We start from the raw sequence: 24,630 nt of genomic DNA, 5'->3' as shown, positions 1-24,630 counted from the left end.
ATGACATAAGTATTTGATACATCAGAAAAGCAGAAATTAATATTTGGTACAGAAACCTTTGTTTGCAATTACAGAGATCATACGTTTCCTGTTGGTCTTGACCAGGTTTGCACACACTGCAGCAGGGATTTTGGCCCACTCCTCCATACAGACTTTCTCCAGATCCTTCAGGTTTCGGGGCTGTCGCTGGGCAATACGGACTTTCAGCTCCCTCCAAAGATTTTCTATTGGTTTCAGGTCTGGAGACTGGCTAGGCCACTCCAGGACCTTGAGATGCCTCTGACGGAGCCACTCCTTAGTTTCCCTGGCTGTGTGTTTCGGGTCTTTGTCATGCTGGAAGACCCAGCCACGACCCATCTTCAATGCTCTTACTGACGGAAGGAGGTTGTTGGCCAAGATCTCGCGAATCATGGCCCCATCCATCCTCCCCTCAATACGGTGCAGTCGTCCTGTCCCCTTTGCAGAAAAGGATCCCCAAAGAATGATGTTTCCACCTCCATGCTTCACGGTTGGGATGGTGTTCTTGGGTTGTACTCATCCTTCTTCTTCCTCCAAACACGGCGAGTGGAGTTTAGACAAAAAAGCTCTATTTTTGTCTCATCAGACCACATGCCCTTCTCCCATTCCTCCTCTGGATCATCCAGATGGTCATTGGCAAACTTCAGACGGGCCTGGACATGCGCTGGCTTGAGCAGGGGGACCTTGCGTGCGCTGCAGGATTTTAATCCATGACGGCGTAGTGTGTTACTAATGGTTTTCTTTGAGACTGTGGTCCCAGCTCTCTTCAGGTCATTGACCAGGTCCTGCTGTGTAGTTCTGGGCTGATCCCTCACCTTCCTCATGATCATTGATGCCCCACGAGGTGAGATCTTGCATGGAGCCTCAGACCGAGGGTGATTGACCATCATCTTGAACTTCTTCAATTTTCTAATAATTGCGCCAACAGTTGTTGCCTTCTCACCAAGCTGCTTGCCTATTGTCCTGTAGCCCATCCCAGCCTTGTGCAGGTCTACAATGTTATCCCTGATGTCCTTACACAGCTCTCTGGTCTTGGCCATTGTGGAGAGGTTGGAGTCTGTTTGATTGAGTGTGTGGACAGGTGTCTTTTATACAGGTAACGAGTTAAAACAGGTGCAGTTAATACAGGTAATGAGTGGAGAACAGGAGGGCTTCTTAAAGAAAAACTAACAGGTCTGTGAGAGCCAGAATTCTTACTGGTTGGTAGGTGATCAAATACTTATGTCATGCAATAAAATGCAAATGAATTACTTAAAAATCATACAATGTGATTTTCTGGATTTTTGTAATAAAAATTACAGACCTCTACATGCTTTGTAAGTAGGAAAACTTGCAAAATCTGCAGTGTATCAAATACTTGTTCTCCCCACTGTATATCTTGATTAGATACTGTAAGTATTCAACACCCTGAGTCAATACATGTTAGAATCACCTTTGGCAGTAATCACAGCTGTGAGTCTTTCTGGGTAAGTCTGTAAGTGTTTTGCACACTTGGATTGTACAATATTTGCACATTATTATTTTTGAAATTCTTCAAGCTCTGTCAAGTTGGTTGTTGATTTGATTCGATCATTGCTAGACAGCCATTTTCAAGTCTTGCCATAGATTCTCAAGCTTATTTAAGTCAAAACTGTCACTAGGCCACTCAGGAACATTCAATGTCATTTTGGTAAGCAACTCCAGTGTATATTTGGCCTTGTCTTTTCGGTTATTGTCCTGATGAAAGGTGAATGTGTCTCCCAGTGTCTGGTGGAAAGCAGACTGAGCCAGGTTTTCATCTAGGACTACTCAGTGATGTGTTGTGTTGGATTTGCCCCAAACATAACGTTTTGTATTCAGAACATAATGTTAATTTCTTTGTCAGATTTTTTACTTTAGTACCTTATTGTAAACAGGATGCATGTTTTGCATATTTTTATTCTGTACAATGTTGTTGATCCTTCCTCAGGTTTCTCCTATCACAGCCATTAAACTTGAACTGTTTTAAAGTCACCATTGGCCTCATGGCGAAATCCCTGAGTGGTTTTATTAATGTCCGGCAACTGAGTTAGGAAGGACGTCTGTATCATTCTAGTGACTGGGTGTATTGATACACCATCCAAAGTGTAAGTAATAACTTCACCATGCTCAAAGGGATATTAATTGTCTGCTTTTTTATTTATTTGTACCCATCTACCAATAGGTGCCCTTCTTTGCGAGGCATTGGAATTCCTCCCTGGTCTTTGTGGTCTGTGTTTGAAAGTCACTGCTCAACTGAGGGACCTTACAGATAATTGCATGTGTGGGGTACACATACAATTAAAAAACATGTAAACACTATTGTTGAACACAGTCTGAGTCCATGCAACTTATGTGACTTGTTAAGCAAATGTTTACTCCTGAACTTATTTATGCTTGCCATAACAAAGCGATTGAATACTTGACTCAAGACATTTCAGCTTTTCATTTTTTATTAATTTGTTTAAAAAATCTAAAATCATAATTCCACTTTGCCATTATGGTGTATTGTGTGTAGGCCAGTGACAAAACAAATCGCAATTTTATCAATTTTCAGGCTGTAACACAACATTTGGAAAAAGCCAAGGAGGTATGATTACTTTTTGAAGGCACTGTATATATGGACGGAGTAGAGTTTACTCAGCAAACCATTAGCTAGCATGCCTCAACTTAACCTATACTCCAACCCTAACCATTCGCTAGCAGGCCTCAACTAAACCTATACCCCAATCCTAACAACTCGCTAGCATGCTGAAACGTAACCTATACCCCAATCCTAACAAATCGCTAGCATGCCTTAATTTAGGGCTCAATTCAATCCGTAGCGTTGAAGATCTGCTCTGTAGAGCAATTGAAATGTCAAGGTAATTTCAGATTGAGCCGGCATATGCAGTGTTTACTGTAAATGCAGTCTCTGCGAACGCGGGAACATTGACTTTACATTTCTGTCATGCTGTAACGCAGGTCTTCAGCGGTACGTATTGAATTGAGCCCTTAATTAACCTCTCTCTGTTGATGAACCTAGCTATATGTATTTATATGGGGTCTGATTTGAACCTACGGTTAGTAGGCATTTCGTCAGGGGGTTATTTCTTGTTGATTATACTCATCCAAAATTAATGTTGAGGACTTGTAGAAGTGCAGAGTGGGAGGGGATGTCTAGGAAAAAATAATGGCCACTTTTCTCCACATCCTTCTAACTTTCCTTTTCGCCCTGGAAGAACTTCAACTACTTTGCCAGTGGATAAAAATGGTCCAGAGAGTTCTGCTAAATATTACAGAGTCATTAATTCTGGCCAAGGGAAAGAAATGTAATCGATTTTTCAAATGATCAATTACCCCATGTAATAGGTTATTGTTTTATGGCTCACTCCCAAAAGCCTGGGCATTAATCTAAATCAATAGTCCATCAGCGTGATTTAAAGAAATTATTGGTGCCTTTATTAGCAACCATGCTAATTTCCCCTTCTCTTGGCTTTGATAACTCCAGTGGAACAATGGCCTGTCTGTTCTGAGAGCACATACTGAGGTGCTGCCGTTCGCTCAAATTCCATTTTCACTAACAAGCCACTTAGTGTTGACATTTCAACACAGTTCTTCTAGTCAAATATGTTAATTTACTGTTATTTTCCATTTCATTCTCATTGGAAGTCCTAAACGATCAGCTTTACAAGAAATATCGATGTGCTTTACAGGAAATGGTGAAGGCCTCACACATATTGTGAGACTTTGTGCTGTGCCAAAGTTTCCAGAACCAATAGTACCATATTAATTACTTCTGCAGATGGCTTTGGAATCTTACCCAACGAGATAAAGCAGTGTTTGGTTACTAATGCCTGCGGTGCAACAACTGAGTTGTGTCACCAAGAGCAGACTGATAGAGTGACTGATAGAGTGAACTAGAACCAAGTCAAAATACTGGTTTCCTCCAACTCAAAAACAATATGATGAATATGGTGGCAACTCCACCCAGCCTATATATGTAGCCTTCCACCAAACTGATTTAACTTGACAAGGCATTTCAGATCAGGTAGTATACACAATATTGAGTTACTGTGACCAATTAGTACAATTTTGATTCCCTAAAGCTTAGCGTATGTGTCACGCCCTGGCCTTGAGAGCCCGGTTTTCTTTAGTTGGTTTGGTCAGGGTGTGAAGTTCTATGTGCAGATCTAGTTATTGTAGATCTGTGTTGGCCGGGTGTGGTTCCCAATCAGAGGCAGCTGTCGATCGTTGTCTCTGATTGGGGATCATACTTAGGCAGCCATGTTGCCTACCTATGTTGTGGGATCTTGTTTCAGGTTTGGCTTGTTTATGTGTTAGCCATTTGAACTTCACGTTACGTTGTTTTGTCAAGTGTTTATCTTCATTAATAAATATGTACGCATACCACGCTGCACCTTGGTCCAATCCTGTACTCAACGATCGCTTCCCAGTCAAAACACTTTGCATATATATTATGACAAAATGTTGTTCATTTTGGTCTTCGGCTGTTCGTGCACAAATATTTTTCTTGAGGCAACTTGAAGTTCGGTAGCCGAAGTCTACGTGCCTTAGTTGGTGATTGGTCAACAGTACTATCGACCCAGAACATATCGTTTTTTTCTGCCGGAATCACTGAATCACTGGACCTTTAACACCGGCTCATCGCAACTAGCTAGCTGCAACCAAATGGATGTTGTTGTTGGCTAATCAGCCTTGAGCTAGCCGCGAGCCAGGCCCATCTCCCGGCTATCTACCTCTCTGTCAACCGGACGGGACCTCCTAGTGTTGACACGGAGCCCCGCCGATCCAACACGACTGGTCTGCCAACGAAATCGTCTGATGTGGTTTCAACAGGCTTCCCGTTACGACGTCGACCACGAAGATCCATCTGCTACCCCCGGCCCGCTAGCACACGCAAGCCGTGGCCTCTTGCTCGCCAGTGCTGTAGCAGCCCCCGAACTACCTCCGAACTCTCCTATTTCTGTTCACCGGACCTTACGATAACTTAGCTATACAGCTGATGCCTGCTGGACTGTTCATTTATATGGTACCACATCATGTTTAGCCTCAGCCCAAATTTTGTCGCCATTACCAGCTGTTGTCTTAGCTCTCTCGAATAATGTGATTGCTTTATGCCTCTCTCCCATGTCAATATGCCTTCCTTATTGCTGTGTCGGTTATTTCTTATTGTACTATTTCACTGTAGATCCCCCAGCCCAGCTCAACCTGCCTTAGATAGCTCCTTTGTCCCACCCTCCATACACGCAGAGACCGACTCAATCTGTGCCTCCAGTGATGCTATCTCTTTCATCGTTACCCAACGCTTAGGTTTACCTCCACTGTACTCATATCCTTCCATATCCTTGTCTGTACATAATGCTCTGAATCTATTCTACAACGCCCAGAAATCTGCCCTTTTTTTTTCTCTGTACCCAACGCACTAGAAGACCAGTACTTAAAGCCTTTAGCCGTATCCTTATTCTACTCCTCCTCTGTTCCTCTGGTGTTGTAGAGGTTAACCCAGGCCCTGTAGCCCCCAGTATCACTCCTACTCCCCAGGCGTTATAATTTGTTGACTTCTGTAACCATAAAAGCCTTGGTTTATTGCACGTCAACATCCGAAGCCTCCTCCCTAAATTTGAGTTATTCACTGCGTTAGCACACTCCGCCAACCCTGATGTTCTAGCAGTGTCCGAATCCTGGCTTAGGAAGGCCACCAGAAATTCAGAAATGTCCATCCCCAACTACAACATTTTCCGTCTCGTTAGAACTGCCAAAGGGGGTGGGGTTGCAATCTACTGTAGAGATAGCCTGTAGAGCTCTATCGTACTATCCAGGTCTGTGCCCAAACAGTTTGAGTTCCTACTTCTAAAAATCCACCTTTCCAGAAATAAGTCTCTCACTGTTGCCGCTTGCTACAGACCCCCCTCAGCCCCGAGCTGTGCCCTGGACACCATATGTGAACTGATTGCCCCCCCATCTATCCTCAGAGTTCGTACTGCTTGATGACCTAAACTGGGATATGCTTAACACCCCGGCCAACCTACAATCTAAACTAGATGCCCTCAATCTCACACAAATTATCAACGAACCTACCAGGTACAACCCTACATCTATAGTCATGGGCACCCTCATAGGTATCATCCTGACAAATTTACCCTCTAAATACACCTCCGCTGTCTTCAACCAGGATCTCAGAGATCACTGCCTCATTGCCTGTGTCTGTAATGGGTCCGCGGTCAAACAACCACCCCTCATCACTGTCAAACGCTCCCTAAAACACTTTAGCGAGCAGACCTTTCTAATTGACCTGGCCCGGGTATCCTGGATGGATATTGACCTCATTCCGTCAGTAGAGGATGCCTGGTTGTTCTTTAAAAGTGCTTTCCTCTCAATCTTAAATAAGCATGCCCCATTCAAAAAATGCAGAACTAAGAACAGATATAGCCTCTGGTTCTCCTCAGACTTGACTGCCCTTGACCAGCACAAAAACATCCTGTGGCATACTGCATTAGCATCGAACAGCCCCCGCGATATGCAACTTTTCAGGGAAGTCAGGAAACAATATACACAATCAGTTAGGAAAGGAAAGGCTAGCTTTTTCAAACAGAAATTTGCATCCTGTAGCACTAACTCCAAAAATGTTGGGACACTGTAAAATCCATGGAAAATAGGAGCACCTCCTCCCAACTGCCCACTGCACTGAGGCTAGGAAACACTGTCACCACCGATACATCTACAAGAATCGAGAATTTCAACAAGCATTTTGCTATGGCTGGCCATGCTATCCACCTGGCTACCACTACCCCAGTCATCAGCTCTGCACCTTCCGCAGTAACCTGCCCATGCCCCCCCCCCGCTTCTCCTTCACACAAATTCAGACAGCTGATGTTCTGAAAGAGCAGAAAAATCTGGACCCCTACAAATCAGCTGGGCTAGACAATCTGGACCCTTTCTAAAATTAGCCGCCGAAATCGTCACAACCCCTATTACTAGCCTGTTCAACCTCTCTTTCGTAATGTCTGAGATCCCCAGAGATTGGAAAGCTGCCGCGGTCATCCCCCTCTTCAAAGGGGGTGACACTCTAGATCCAAACTGTCACAGACCTCTATCCATCCTGCCCTGCCTTTCAAAAGTATTTGAAAGCCAAGTTAACAAACAGATCACCGACCATTTCGAATCCCACATACCTTCTCCGCTATGCAATCCGGTTTCCGAGCTGGTCATGGGTGCACCTCAGCCACGCTCAAGGTCCTAAACGACATTATAACCGCGATCGATAAAAGACAGTACTGCACAGCCGTCTTCATTGACCTGGCCAAGGCTTTCGACTCTGTCAACCACTGCATTCTTATTGGCAGACTAAATAGCCTTGGTTTCTCTAATGACTGCCTCGGCTGGTTCACCAACTACTTCTCAGATAGAGTTCAATGTGTCAAATCGGAGGGCCTGTTGTCTGGACCCCTGGCTGTCTCTATGGGGGTGCCACAGGGTTCAATTCTCGGGCTGACTCTATTCTCTGTGTATATCAATGATGTCGCTCTTGCTGCTGGTGACGCTCAGATCCACCTCTATGCGGATGACACCATTTTGTATACATCTGGCCCTTCATTAGACACTGTGTTAACAAACCTCCAAACGAGCTTCAACGCCATACAACACTCCTTCCGTAGCCTCCAACTGCTCTTAAACACTAGTAAAACTAAATGCATGCTCTTCAACCGAACGCTGCTTGCACCCGCCCACTCGACTAGAATCACTACTCTCGGCGGGTCTGACCTAGAGTATGTGGACAACTACAAATACGTAGGTGTCTGGTTAGACTGTAAACTCTCCTTCCAGACTCACATTAAGCATCTCCAATCAAAAGTTAGATCTAGAATCTGCTTTCTATTTCGCAACAAAGCCTCCTTCACTCATGCTGCCAAACATGCCCTCGTAAAACTGACTATCCTACCGATCCTTGACTTCGGCGACGTCATTTACAAAATCGCCTCCAACACTCTACTCAGCAAATTGGATGTAGTCTATCACAGTGCCATCCGTTTTGTCACCAAAGCCCCATATACTACCCACCATTGTGACCTGTACGCTCTTGTTGGCTGGCCCTCACTACATATTCTTCGCCAAACCCACTGGCTCCAGGTCATCTATAAATCACTGCTAGGCAAATCCCAGTCTTATCTTAGCTAACTGGTCACCATAGCAACACCCACCCCTAGTCTGCGCTCCAACAGGTATATCTCACTGGTCATCCCCAAAGCCAACACCTCCTTTGGCCGCCATTTCTTCCAGTTCTCTGCTGCCAATGACTGGAACGAACTGCAAAAATCTCTGAAGCTGGAGACTCTTATCTCCCTCACTAACTTTAAGCGTCAGTTGTCAGAGCAGCTTACCGATCACTGCACCTGTACACAGCCATTCTGAAATTAGCCCACCCAACTACCTCATCCCGTTATTTATTTTGCTAATTTGCACCCCAGTATCTCTATTTGCACATAATCTTTTGCACATCTATCATTCCAGTGTTAATACGAAATTGTAACTATTTTGCACTATGGCCTATTTATTGCCTTACCTCCATAACTTACTACATTCGCACACACTGTATATATATTTGTTGTATTTTTGACTTTATGTTTTGTTTACCTCATATGTAACTGTGTTGTTTTTATCGCACTGCTTTGCTTTATCTTGGCCAGTTCGCAGTTGTAAATGAGAACTTGTTCTCAACTGGCTTACCTGGTTAAATAAAGTAGAAATAAAAAATAAAAACTACTCCTAGCAGGAGTGGGTGGATTCGATTATGCTGAGCCACCAGGCACCGGTCTATGGCCCGTGGCATCAATGGGCAAAAGCGGTGAGGGAGGAGCGTCCTTCTCAAATGGAATAGTAATCTGCGCCACTCGGTCATGTTGTCAACATGGCAGCATGGTGCATTGTCTAGAAACATATCTCTTTTCCTTAAAATATGTTTGAAATTTCAAACTAGTTTTCATTGGGAAGGCAGATAGTGTTTATCAAAAGCAATCACTTTTGCATGTGAAAACACAGAATCATGCACATTACTCCACGTGCTTAATTACTTCAATTTTGTTTTGAGCCGACTTTGCCGTGGGCTTTGAACGGGGCACCTGGCTCACACCCGGGAGGCAGCCCGGTTCCAAAACGAATGCCATCAACCTTCACCCGTTGCAAAACCCGCCTACCCAGGCACCTGGGCCAGATTAATCTAATCCCCTCAGTGGGAACTATGGACGGGATTCTTCAATTAAGTGTTTGTTGTCATTCAATGAGAGACGACTAGATTTCATGCAACTTTTTTCACTTGAAATACTCCAAACATCTTAGATGTAAAATTGCGTGACTAAGACCTCCTTGGCCAAAATTTATGACATGTCTCGATCTATTGTGAGGAAGTGTTATGTCTGTTGTTGCTACGGTGGCTCAAGAGGGACAAACAGTAATATTGCTGCTTTTTTCTAGTTTTTCATGCGAAGGTCTTTTGGAAGTATGCGAGCACAGACGTTCACTTCGCCTGCTAGGAGCAAACTGAACTTATGCGGACGCCTATATGTTTCCATAAAATCTGATTTTAAGCAGGAAGTACCTAAAGTAATATGGCAGTGTGACTGCAGAGACTGTCAGATGTGGTACATTAGGCTCTGCAAGGCAGGAAATTCCTACAGAACAATGGATGAAAAATCTATTAGCAATGCTGATTTATACAGAGGGAACTCCAGCATGTTCAAATTACAGATTTTGTCTCGCATTGTCTTCCCCGCCATTGTACACAGAATGCACGATTACCCAGGCCTCCTACAAACGTGCGCAACTGCGAGCCCCTTTTTTTAAAACATTTAATTGGTAGGTATGTAACAAAGCTGTATTGATTACACGTCTGTCCAGTCACAGAGATTCCTCCTTTATCTGCCCCATTATATGGCCTTATAGGCCTTAGCCCAAATATATTTTTGATGCTCATCATATCTTTACTATCCTTAAAGATCAAACTTCAGGTTATCCACACAGCCACAGATCTGGCCAAGCAGAGATTCACCAATACTGCTTCATATGTACATGGAAAAGAGTGTGTCAAGTCATCGACACCTACACAACAATAGAAGCTGGCAAGTCACTTAAAGATACAGTCCCTGATCTTAAGCACTTACAAATTCATAACATATTGTATGAATTAGAATTTGTGACATTTCACACGAAATGGATCACGTAGTACACGAGTGTGCACAATGTTCGGGGACCCATTTTGGCTCGTGAGTAGTACTTTCAAAACTACTGGCTGAACATATACAAAACCTTTGGAGCATAAGACTCAATTGCCACCAAAATCATTGACATGGACTAATTTACTAGTAATAATTCCCTGGCAAAAAGACCTGACGTGACCTAATTTACAGCCATTACTTAAGAACACAAAGACAATTTCATTCAAGGGAAAAATTGTGGTGTAGATATTGGGGGGGACGAACAGTAGACGTGGGGTTCGGGGGAGCACACCCATTTTGACATTTGAAAACACATTTCCAGGAATTCTACACAGTTTGACATGCCTTACAGTACATATAGGTAGGACTGGGCCGTACGCAATACCCTCTGTAGCGTCTTGCAGTTGCCATACCAAGCAGTGATCCAGCCAGCCAGCCAGTCTATGGAGATTGTACATGGCTGTGTGCTCAGTTTTATACACCTGTCAGCAACGGGTGTGGCTGAAATAGCCGAATCCACTAATTTGAAGGGGTGTCCACATACTTTTGTATATATAGTGTAAGATGACAAGCTCATAAGGCAGGTGTTCACCATATTGAACCAACACACCTCTCCAATGTCAATGTTATCCTGAATCTCCCAGAATTGTCCTCGATAAGCCCACTCCAGCATCAGTCCCCCTTCTGGCAGTTAATAAAGAAAAAGACACCATGGAACTGGACTGTCACATGTCAGGAGGCCATTCAACAGCCAAAATACTATCTGGAAAGTCCTGGGGTGCATTGCCCTCTTATTTTGCTACCACCCATGGCTGGCCAGCCCATGTGACACCTGAACTGGACTCGCATGTGAAGAATGAGCTGTCATGCTGTGGTGACTCATGCATTGGTCTGGGATAGGGCTGTTACGGTGACCGTATTACCGCCACACCGGCGGTCACGAGTCATGATGGCAGTCAAATTCCATGTGACCATTTAGTCACGGTAATTAGGCTTCTTCAAGCTCTGAAGCTGCTGATGGCCATTAGTAGCCTACCAACCTTGCTAACTGCCTGGTACTCAGCACTCTATTGTCCCTCTAATCACTCTGACATCAATGCAAAGGTAATAGAACATCTAATCAAACACTTAATGAGAGCCCATGAGCTCATGTTGCGCAACATTTCTATAGGCTATGCATTTGCGTGACAAAACAGAATGATGGCATTATTCAAAAAGAGGAGGATCCATCAGCTTTCTATAGGCTAGGCCTACTATATTTATTTATCAACCTTTCTAATATTAAGCACATTGCTTCTCTTTAAAACAGGAGTATAGCCTACCTGGCTGGCATGAAAATGAACCACTGGAAAAGCGTCCTCCATTCACTATTTAAGTGCATAGATGACAGGTTTTTTTTCAGCTGCCCCTGATTCGAGACAGGTGCATGATTATGGTCCATTCTAAATGAAAACAAATTTCACACATATATTATTTAGTGTACAGACCCCTTGACTTTTTCTACATTGTGATGTTAGACTTATTCTAAAATAGATAAAAACCTTCAGCAATCTACGCACAATACCCCATAATGACAAAGTGAAAGCAGGTTTTTTTTTTATTAAAAAACTGAAATACTTTATTTACGCAAGTATTCAGACTCTTTGCTATGAGACTGAAAATTGAGCTCAGGTGCATCCTGTTTCCATTGATCATCCTTGATGATTTTACAACTTGATTGGAGTCCACCTGTGGTAAATTCAATTGATTGGACATGATTTGGAAAGGCAAACACCTGTATATACAAGGTCTCACAGTTGACAGTGCATGTCAGAGCAAAAACCAAGCCATGAGGGCGAAGGAATTGTGTAGTGGCACGGATCTGGGGAAGGGTGCCAAAAAATGTCTGCAGCGTTGAAGGTCCCCAAGAACACAGTGGCCTCCATCACTCTTAAATGGAAGAAGTTTGGAACCACCTAAACTCTTCCTAGAGCTGGCCACACAGCCAAACTGAGCAATCGGGGGAGAAGGGCCTTGGTCAAGGAGGTGACCAAGAACCTGATGGTCATTCTGACAGAGCGCTAGAATTCCTCTGTGGAGATGGGAGAAACTCCCAGAAGGACAACCATCTCTGTAGCACTCCACCAATCAGGCCTTTATGATAGAGTGGAGACGATGAAAAACATCCCCACAGCATGATGCCAAGCATCACGTCTGGAGGCAACCTGGCACCATTCCTATGGTGAAGCATCGTGGTGCAGCATCATGCTGTGGGGATGTTTTTCAGCGTCAGGTACTGGGAGACTAGTCAGGATCGAGGGCAAAAATGAACGGAGCAAAGTACTGAGATCCTTGATGAAAACCTGCTCCAGAGCGATCCGGATCTCTGACTGGGGCAAAGGTTCACCTTCCAACAGGACAATGACTCTAAGCACACAGCCAAGACAACGCATGAGTGGCTTCGGGATAAGTCTCTTGGCCCAGCCAGAGTCCGGACTTGAACCCGATCTAACATCTCTGGAGAGACCTGAATAGCTGTGCAGCAACGCTCCCAATCCAACCTGACAGAGCTTGAGATGATCTGAATAGACGAATGGGAGAAACTCTCCAAATACAGGTGTGCCAAGCTTGTAGCGTCATACCCAAAAAGACTTGAGGCTGTAATCGCTGCAAAAGGTATCTTCAACAAAGTACTGAGTAAAAGGTCTGAATACTTATGTAAATGTGATCTCAGTTTTTATAAAATACATTTGCAAACATTTGTAAAAAACAGTTTTTGCTTTGTCATTATGAGGTATTGTGTGTTTAAAAAAAAATCAATGTTAGAATAAGGCTGTGATGTAACAAAGTGGCAACAGATAAGGGGTCTGAATACTTCCCGAATGCACTGTATGTGTGTGTGGATGTGTGTATGCCTGTGGGGGTGTATGCGTCAGTGAGTGCATGTGTGCTAAGGTGCGGAGATTTAGATCAGTCTATTTCAATTGTTCAGCAGTAGTCTCTGACTACAGCCTGGGACAGGTTGAAGATGTCCGAGAAGACACAAACCCTCTGTGGACGCGGCCAGGGATGCCATCTGTGACGGTGGCTTTGTGAGCGTTCATTCTTTTGAGATTTTACCTCAAGTCAGCCATGGAGAGCGAAAGCACCTGGTTTTCCGGAGCAGCGATAGTCTTCCTGGATGGCTCGATATTGTCTGCCTCGAAGTGAGCATGTGTTAAGCACATCTGGGAGGGAGGCACCACACAACTGGATTTGCCTTTGTAGTCTGTGATAGTCTGTAGTCCTTGCCACATGCCTCGCGAGTCTGCGCTGTCGAACATCAATTCAAGTTTGAGTCTGTATTGTCTTTTTGTGTCCCTAATGGATTTGTGGAGCACGCCACTGAGTCATTGGGGTTCGTTCTGCTGACATTGAATGCTGCAGTAAGGGCTCTCAGCATTGTATGGATATCTCTGTTCATCCAGGGTTTTTGACTGGGGTATGTCCGGATTGTTATTGTGGGTACAACATCATCCACACATTTAGTTCCTAATAAAGCCTGAGACTGATTATGTATATTCCTCAATGTTGATGGATAAGTACTGGGTGGATTAATCTTTGAACATATTCCAATCAGTCTTCTCAAAACAGTCCTGCAGCATTGAGTCTGCCTCCTCTGTCCAGCGCCTCACTATTCTCTGTGTTGATGGCTCCTTCTTGAGTTGCTTCTTGTAGGCGGGGAGTAGGAACAGAGAGACGGGATCTTATTGGCCGAAGTGGGGGCGGGGGATGGTCTTTGTACGCATCACGGATGTTTAGCCCAGCATATCTTTTTTCTTGTGGGGCAGGAACATTGTTGCTGATATTTTGGAAACAATTGTTTTAAAACGTGCTTGGTTAAAAATCACCCGCGAAATAAAAGACTGCTTCTGGGTGAGAGGATTCTTGCTGGCTAATGATCTTGTAAAGTACAGTATGTGATTGTGTATGGTGACTGGGGATTGACTGTGAGATAGTGGGCTTTGCTTGATAATGGTCTCTGCTTGATCAGTTCTCTGCAACCCCTTTACTTTACATTAAAGCCCAGGGATCATCTTCAAATGCATATGTATGTGGAGCTGTGCTATGTCCCTCATAACCAATGCTTCATAATCTATGACTATGTTGGATCTATATGTAATAGCAATTAACACTTAGGAGTGACAGCAGAGAAGATGCAGAGAAAGACTGCACAACAGGAAGGCAACAGAGGCACAGTTATAGTAGTGAGTTGTATCTCTAGTGGTGCTTTTACATGTTGTATGTGTCTTAAACATGAGCTGGTTAAAAAAGTAGGACTATGTTTCACCGGTCACTGGTACAGTAAAAGCTGAGAAACGCTGTACTATAGTTGCCTATGTTATGTGTGGTTATAGTTCTGGTGCCTGACCAGGTTGCACAGCTAACTGGTGATTCTGGGCAAGCTGCAGCGACAAGGGCAGTATCCTTCCTGTGTTACTGGAAGGTTATTCCGGGCTGTCTGGTTATCAGTTTCCATTTCTACAACAGTTGGGTGCAGGCACTCAGCAGATGTAGCTTGCATGCTAACGAGACCCATTGATTAACTGGAACATTATCTCAGCCTGAATGATGCTGGGGATACTCCAGTAGTGGAATGTTTTTTTGTCTAGTTGTGAAGGAGAGTCTGTGAAAGGTCTGTCACAAACAGACCTGCCCTTAGATCTTTCCAACACCTAATTGACTTGTGGATGGAGTTTTTAATGTTGAATGTGGCAAAATGTGCTGCAGGTCACGTCATATTCCTTTATATTCCTTTGGAAGCCAGGTAAGATGATTGTTTGGCCGATATTTATTGTGGGTAGTTGGCTGTGAGAGCACAGCGGGAGATGAGGAGAGTGACAGAACCTGTGAGGGTGACCTCAGGTTACCTAGAGGTTATAAAGAATATAACATTGGCATTCTCTCAACCAGCTTCATGTGGTAGTCACCTGGAATGCATTTCAATTAACAGGTGTGCCTTAAGTTAATTTGTGGAATATCTTTCCTTCTTAATGCGTTTGAGCCAATCATTTAGACCGGTGGGAAATGTGTTGGAGTCCAAATTGGAGATTTATGGCAAATAAATAGGTTCATTTCAAACATTTAGTAGTGTCAACCTCAAGGGCCCTTTTTTGGTCTCTCTCATTTTTTCGGCTGACAGAGTCAGAGCGGGCCTCACTCTCTTTGATGATGCGCATTTGACTTTGAATATGAATTTGCGCCACCTCAGCTCAGCCAATCAGAAGACCGGGGGCCGGCCGTTGCCCACTGGTCAGCCAAATGCTCAATATAGACGATTATGATACAGAGAAGGAGCGCAAAAGTTAAACAAAAAAAACATGCTCATGAGCCGCCGGCTTTGACCAGCAGAGTCGAAAAGTATTCAGCACCATTCACTTTTCCCACATTTTGTTACGTTACAGCCTTATTCTAAAATGGATTAAATACATGTTTTTCCTCAATCTACACACAGTACACCATAATTGCAAAGTGAAAATAGGTTTTTAGAAATGTTAACACATTTATACAAAAAATAAAAAACAGAAATACCTTATTTACATAAGTATTCAGACCCTTTGCTATGAGACATGAAATTGAGCTCAGATGCATCCTGTTTCCATTGATCATCCTTGAGATGTTTCTACAACTTGATTGAGTCCACCTTTGGTAAATTCAATTGTTTGGACATGATTTGGAAAGGCACACACCTTTACAATTAGGGTAGACTACGTTTATTAACATAAGTTGCATGCTAGCTGTACCGGTAGACTTACAGTCATTGTGCTAACACTAGTTAGCATTGGCTCATGAAACTACCTTCAACTTCCTTCGAACTGCACGCAGAGACATCCATGAGTTCATCTGACTCGGGTAATGAGAAAAACTTGACAGAATCTAGCATTATCCCTTTACATGCTACTGGGTTAGTGTTAGGGTTGAGTTTAGGGTTAGGGATAGTTAAAACAACTGTTAAAAGTGATGGTAACAAGGGCCTCCCGAGTGGCGCAGCGGTCTAAGGAACTGCATCGCAGTGTTGCGGCGTCACTACAGCCTGGGGTTCGATCCCAGGCTGTGTCATTACCGGCCATGACCGGGAGTCCCATACTTGCAAAACACACCCTGTTAAGGTATTATACGTACTGTTACTGAGAATTATGGGTAACACTTTACTTGACACCCAGTGTCATAACGCGTTATGACATGGTCATAAGCATGTCATAATATGTCATAACAGCTTAAATCATTTCATAACCTGTTCTAATATGCTCATAACACTGTCATGACAGTGTGGTGCCAGGACAACAACCTCTCCCTCAATGTGATCAAGACAAAGGAGATGATCATGGACTACAGGAAAAGGAGGACCGAGCACACCCCCATTCACATGAAGCAGGTCGAGAGCTTCAAGTTCCTTGGTGTCCACATCACCAACAAACTATCATGGTCCAAACACACCAAGACAGTTGTGAGGGCACAACAATGTCTATTCCCCCTCAGGAGACTGATAATATTTGGCATGGGTCCTCAGATCTTCAAACAGTTCTACAGCTGCACCATCGATAGCATCCTGACTGGTTGCATCACCACCTGGTATGGCAACTGCTATGCATCCGACCACAAGGCGCTACAGAGGGTAGTGCGTACGGCCCAGTATATCACTGGGGCCAAGCTTCCTGCCAACCAGGACCTCTATACCAGGCGGTGTTAGAGAAAGGCCCTAAAAATTTGTAAATACTCCAGCCCCCCCCCCCCCCCCTACAGGACAGATCTACTGTCCTGTAGGTTTTCAGTCCAACCCTAATTTAGCATATCTGATTCATCTAGTTAAGGTCTTGTTGTGCAGCTAATAAGTAGAATCAGGTGTGTTATCATGAGTGTTATGACCATATTATGACAGGTTATGACAAGCTGTATCATAACGCGTTATGAGACTGGGGGTCAAGTAAAGTGTTACCGAATTATGCATATTGACCCAACTAGTTTGCTTACTCTAAATTATACAGCAGGAAATATATACCCGGGTCAGATGATCGCACTCTTTCCACCTAGCCAATGCGATGAAAGCTTGAGCTGTTGCCAAATGAGTTAGTGGAAAATTCCATTACGCTTATTTGAATCTGCCTTCCTTCCAAATGAAACTTTCGGCTCGCTGTAATAGCTCCAAATGTAGTTGTTAAGCAAAGGGTTGTGATGGTATCATCAACACTCATTTAATATTAACGCCATAAACTCTATCCAGACATGATGGCATGTCCATTTTCCTGAGTCTGTAGTGAATGGACAAGGTCTAGGACTTTGTTTGCTGGTAGTTGTAGACTGAATTTATTCTGTAAGTGTGCAGGAGACAGTCAGTCCATCAATACTTTTAATACAGACTTCAAATAATAATAACTAAGCAGGTCAAAAAACACCCCTGAAGCAATTTCTTTCACAAAACATGCCCAAGGTTTAAGTAAAGGAATTCAACTAGGAATGCAATTAGAAAGTTTGTAGAACATTTTGAGAAAGCTTGTAGAAAATACCAGATAATGCCAAAAAAAAGTACCTTTCCTCAGACATAAACATCAATTGTTGAGTCCTGTCTCAAATGGTGGTCTAAGCAATTATCATTTTGAAATCGAAATATGAAATGTTAGTGATTAAGAATGTCCTCATTATACTAATTTACAAAACAAATGCACCCAGCTATTATGTTGCCTAAAAGTCAAGGTTTTCCGGTTTCTGTAACAAAGAACATATTGGTAACACTCTTTCAGCCATCTTCTAAATAAGTCAATAAGAAGTCAATCACACTATACAGCTGATACAAACCCACACAAAGTAGTTGTTTGACATATAGTATGATAGCAGCGTTGGGATCTTGTCACAAGTAAACGGTATGTCAGCTCAATTGGAAATTACCTTTTAAATTTCAAATCGTGCTGTAACGCGGATCTTCCATACGCCGGATTGAATCTATCCCTAGATCTTTGAAAAGGTAATAGGTTAGCAAAAGGGCTATTTGTGCCCTTTTGTGAAATTATATGGGCCTCTCGACACAAGAGAGACAACAGAACAGATTGGACATTTGCCTGAGACAATGTGCCAGAAGAGCGAGCAATCTCCTTGTTTGTGAAACCTCCGTCCTTGGCAAAATGCTGGATCCTTTTCAAAGTTGATCAATTTGGCTATGTTTTCTTGGCAACAGATTAAGCAGCAATATTGTTCTCTGATTAGGATGAATCGGTATGAACCTGAAGGGAGGAGGAAAAGGTTGAACATACAGTGCATTTGTTTAAACACCTTGTGTTATGATGAATTCCCAGAGTGATATATTTATTTCAATTAAACCCTTGGCAAAGACTAATAGGTCGCTCCATATGAAATCAAACAAAGGGCTGGTTGATATAATATGGAATGACCCAATTGTGAGTTACAGTGGAATCTACCTTTTGCTAAATATGTGTATGTGACCAATAAAATTTGATTTGATACATGGAACAGGTCAGCAGTTGATGGAAAGCATTTCACTACTCAGTTAGCTAAGACTACTGTACATGTCCCAATAAAGTACACCTCTATGAAAGCGATATTAAGGAAAACAACCTTTTTTCTACATTGATGTTAGCTGTTGCGTTCACATCGCCATATCCAACACCTGAGGAGAGCTGTTGCCTCCCAGAGCAAATCCTGAGGTTTAGCCAAGTACACTGTCTGGGCTGACAACCTAGATTCAATGCCCAGTGGGTTACTCAAACCCGCTAAAAACAACCTTGCCAGCTCCATAAACAACAAAAAATAACGTTTTGTGGTTCTACTGTTTACCTTGTAATTTTCCCTCCAAATGGTGACAAAGTGTAAGCGATGTGACACAGAATTCTCCTCAATGTCCATGTAGGAGCTGTTGATTTCAGGCCGGTTAATTTTATCCCACCACTGCATCTTTGTTTTGATATTTAATCTGGTAACACTTTATAATAACTTTCAGGAAAATACAATCGATAAATCACTAATACATTTAACAATTTGTATGCATTTATACACCTGTATAAAGTATAACCATTAATCTCCCATGAACCAACACTAGGTCCTCCAAACAACTGACCAACTCCTCATTTGTACATTTTGTCATATTACCTAATATTCAATCAATCAAATGTATTTATAAAGCCCTTTTTAAATCAGCAGTTGTCAAAGTGCTTATACAGAAACCCAGTCTAAAACCTCAATGAGCAAGCAATGCAGATATTGCATCCATGCAATGTAAACATACTTATATGTGCAATTGAAATGAAGCACCTGCCGCCCCATAACGCCTTATTATGTGACCATTCAATATCCTCACCTTGCCACAGGACAAGTGAGGAACCTGAGGTCTTTCTCTCCATTTACTTAATTAAGCTGTCACGGCAGATGCTTAAATCAAACACTTTGCTTCTGCACTGTTCCTTGATTAAAATGTTCTCTGGAAGAGGCTGGTCCACCTCAAGTGAGAACCGTGAAATGCTTACTTACAAGCACTTAACCAATAATACAGTTCAAGAAATAGAGTTAAGAAAATATTTACTAAATAAACTAAAGTAAAACTAAAATAAAAAGTAAGACAAAATAACAATACCGAGGCTACATACGGGGGTAGCGGTACCGAGTCAATGTGCGGGGGTACAGGTTAGTCGAGGTAATTTGTACATGTAGGTAGGGGTAAAGTGACTATGCATAGATAATAAACAGTGAGTAGCAGCAGTGTAAAAACAAAGGGGGAGGGGGGGGGGGCATATAGGTCCTGGATGGCAGGAAGCTTGGCCCCAGTGATGTGCTGGGCCGTACGCACTACCCTCTGTAGCGCCTTGCAGTCGGATGCCGAGCAGTTGCCATACCAGGCTGAGATAAAACTGGTCAGGATGCTCTCGATGGTGCAGCTGTAGAACGTTTTAAGGATCTGGGGACCCATGCCAAATCTTTTCAGTATCATGAGGGGGAAAACGTGTTGTTGTGTCCTCTTCACGACTGTCTTGGTGTGTTTGTTGGTGATGTGGACACCAAGGAACTTGAAAACTCTCGACCCGCTCCACTACAGCCCAGTCGATGTGAATGGGGACGTGTTCGGCCCTCCTTTTCCTGTAGTCCACGATCAGATCCTTTGTCTTGCTCACATTGAGGGAGAGGTTGTTGTCCTGCCAGGTCTCTGACCTCCTCCCTATAGGGTGTCTCATTGTTGTAGGTGATCAGGACAACCACTGCTGTGTCGTCAGCAAACGTAATGATGGTGTTGGAGTCGTGCTTGGCCACGCAGTCGTGAGTGAACAGGGAGTACAGGAGTGGACCAAGCACGCACCCCTGATGTGCCCCCGTGTTGAGGATCAGCGTGGCAGATGTGTTGTTGCCTACCCTTACCACCTGAGGGCGGCCCGTCAGGAAGTCCAGGATCCAGTTGCAGAGAGAGGTGTTTAGTCCCAGGGTCCTTAGCTTAGTGATGAGCTTTTGTGGGCACTATGGTGTTGACCACTGAGCTGTAGTCAATGAACAGCATTGTCACATAGGTGTTCCTTTTGTCCAGGTGGAAAAGGGCAGTGTGGAGTGCGATTGAGATTGCATCATCTGTGGATCTGTTGGGGCGGTATGCGAATTGGAGTGGGTCTAGGGTTTCTGGGATGATGGTGTTGATGTGAGCCATGACCAGCCTTTCAAAGTACTTCATGGCTACCGATGTGAGTGCTACGGGGCGGTAGTCATTTAGGCAGGTTACCTTCGCTTTCTTGGGCACAAGGACTATGGTGGTCTGCTTGAAACATGTAGGTATTACAGACTTGGTCAGGGAGAGGTTGAACATTCCAGTGAAGACACTTGCCAGTTGGTCTGCGCATGTTCTGAGTACACGTCCTGGTAATCTGTTTTGCACTGCAGCTTTGTGAATGTTGACCTGTTTAAAGGTCTTGCTCACATCGGCTACGAAGAGAGTGATCACACAGTCATCTGGAACAGCTGGTGCTCTCATGCATGCTTCAGTGTTACTTTCCTCGAAGCGAGCATAAAAAGGCATTTAGCTCATCTGGTAGGCTTGCGTCACTGGGCAGCTCGCGGCTGGGTTTCCCTTTGTAGTCTGTAATAGTTTGCAAGCCCTGCCACATCCGACAAGCATCAGAGCCGGTGTAGTAGGATTCAATCTTAGTCCTGTATTGACGCTTTGGCTGATTGATGGTTTGTCTGAGGGTATAGCGGGATTTCTTATAAGCGTCCGGATTAGTGTCCCGCTCCTTGAAAGCGGCAGCTCTAGCCTTTATCTCCGTGTGGATGTTGCCTGTAATCCATGGTTTCTGGTTGGGATATGTACGCACGGTCACTGTGGTGACAACATCGTCGATGCACTTATTGATGAAGTGAGTCACTGGTAATTCCTGCTTTAATTTCTGCTTGTAAGCAGGAATCAGGAGGATAGAATTATGGTGAGATTTGCCAAATGGAGGGTGAGGGAGAGCTTTGCATGCGTCTCTGTGTGTAAAAAAAAATGTGGGTTGCACATGACATGCTGGTAGAATTTAGGTAAAACTGATTTAATTTTGCCTGCATTAAAGTTCCCTGCCACTAGGAGCGCCGCTTCTGGATTAGCATTTTGTTTGCTTATGGCCTTATACAGCTCGTTGAGTGTGGTTTTAGTGCCAGCATCGGTTTGTGGTGGTAAATAGACGGCTACGAAAAATATAGATGAAAACTTTTGGTAGATAGTGTGGTCTACAGTTTATGATGAGGTACTCTACCTCAGGCGAGCAATACCTCGAGACCTCCTTAATATTAGACATTGCGCACCAGCTGTTATTGACAAATAGACACACACCACCACCCCTCGTCTTACCAGACGTAGCTGCTCTGTCCTGACGATGCACGGAAAACCCAGCCAACTCTATATTATCTGTGTCATCGTTCAGCCACGACGTTGGTAGGATAGTCTCGAGCGGAGATCAGCCAGTTTATTCTCCAGTGATTGGCCAATAAAACGGATGGTAGAGGTGGGTTACCCACTCGCCGACGAATTCCGTCTTTTCTTCACACGAATAAAGGGGATTTGGGCCTGATCTCGGAGAAGCGGTATATTCTTCACATCGGACTCATTAAAGAAAAATCTTCGTCCATTTCGAGGTGAGTAATCGCTGTTCTGATGTCCAGAAGCTCTTTTCGGTCATAAAAGACGGTAGCAGCAACATTATGTACAAAATAAGTTACAAACAATGCGAAAAAACACACAGAATGGCACAGTTTGGTTAGGAGCCCGTAAAACGGCAGCCATCCCCTCCGGCACCATTATCCTGACAGTAGGGTTCAGAGTGTTCTACGCCTTCCTTTCTGCCACTAATCACCTTCCTGTGGACTGTCATGTGCTCACCATCTTGATACCCTAAGCACTAATTTCTTTGACGCCTGAAGATGAGGAAAAATACCATTAAAGATAACATGGACTCCTTTAGATTTTTTTGCAACAATGCCACTAATATGCTGATATTATCAAAAAAACGGACACGCTGATAGTGACTAAACTCATGGGGTCTGTTTTAAACATTTTATAAAGTAAAGACTTTATTTCATAGTCTGGCTACATTTGTAAGGTGATGAGGCTGAGTAGGCGGAAAGAGAAATGATCACTCAAACATGTGCAAATTAACTGGAAGGGGCTTCGTGCTAATGCTAACATGGCTTCAATGTTTGAGATGGCAGATGCCTGGCGCTGCCAACAATGAGACATGTGTGAACAAACGGCACTCGAGTGATAAGGGTCTCCACCAAGGAGAAATGTCTCTCACTAGATGATCACATCGCAGTAATCAAAGCGAGAAAGAAAGTGAGAAGAGAGAGTGGGGGAGCGAGGTGGCATTAACAGAGGGCTGAAAGCAGACACTCTACCCCCCAGAGAGGAAGCAGCAATCAATGCAGTATGCTCGGTGTATGTGAATACTCCCAACACATCTGCAGTACACAGAAAAAGGAAAATAAGGTGGCACTAGGCAGTGTCAGTCAACTTTACTGACAAAAGGAGGGTTGATACCCCTCAGAATCTCATGTAGACACTGCTCCAAACTCAATGTCTAGTATAGTCTCTGTACTATGCCATTAGTAACACTAACAGTGTTTGAGTAATGCTTCAGTGTCAGTGTGCATTATCACCATCCCAGACTGCAGCCGCCACAATCATAACAAGCTCCTAATTAAAAGATGGGAATGCGAACTTAAGCCAAATTATGCAAATGTATGGGCGAACATGGGCGGATTGGCCGTCTGGCAATTCTGGCAAATGCCATAATTTATTAGGCTGACCAGTGAGCAATGGCTGGCCCCCGGTTTTGTGATTGGCTGAGCAGAGGTGGTGCAAATTCACATTCAAAGTCAAACGCGCATCATCAAAGAGAGTGAGATCCGCTCTGACCGTGTCTGTCACTCAGTCAAAACGGAAGGGTGGTGCTGAAAAAGTTAGACCAAAAAAAAGGCATGAGGCCGACGCTGCTAAATGTGTGAAATTAAACTATTTATTTGTTAAAAGTTTTGGTTCTGCTAGACCGAGTGCTATTCATGTAGCCTACTACTGCCTGTTGGGCCTAATATTTTGGCTGAACTGTATATTGCATGAAATATATTTCATACCTACTACGGTAGGCTAATTAGGGAAGGGGGATTCGGTGGAACAATTAGACAATAGGCTACTTGCAATATAGCCTAACAAGTCATTAGATTGGCTTTTATAACACATAGGTAAGGCAATAGCCATCTACTAGACATACAGTGGGGAGAACAAGTATTTGATACACTGCCGATTTTGCAGGTTTTCCTACTTACAAAGCATGTAGAGGTCTGTAATTTTTATCATATGTAGACTTCAACTGTGAGAGACGGAATCTAAAACAAAAATCCAGAAAATCACATTGTATGATTTTTAAGTAATTAATTTGCATTTTATAGCATGACATAAGTATTTGATACATCCGAAAAGCAGAACTTAATATTTGGTACAGAAACCTTTGTTTGCAATTACAGAGATCATACGTTTCCTGTAGGTCTTGACCAGGTTTGCACACACTGCAGCAGGGATTTTGGCCCACTCCTCCATACAGACCTTCTCCAGATCCTTCAGGTTTCGGGGCTGTCGCTGGGCAATACGGACTTTCAGCTCCCTCCAAAGATTTTCTATTGGGTTCAGGTCTGGAGACTGGCTAGGCCACTCCAGGACCTTGAGATGCCTCTTACGGAGCCACTCCTTAGTTGCCCTGGCTGTGTGTTTCGGGTCGTTGTCATGCTGGAAGACCCATCCATGACCCATCTTCAATGCTCTTACTGAGGGAAGGAGGTTGTTGGCCAAGATCTCGCGATACATGGCCCCATCCATCCTCCCCTTAATACGGTGCAGTCGTCCTGTCCCCTTTGCAGAAAAGCATCCCCAAAG

This window comes from Coregonus lavaretus (assembly GCF_964263955.1).
Source record: "Coregonus lavaretus genome assembly, chromosome: 10".
NCBI lineage: Eukaryota > Metazoa > Chordata > Actinopteri > Salmoniformes > Salmonidae > Coregonus > Coregonus lavaretus.
This window is presented reverse-complemented; position numbering follows the sequence as displayed.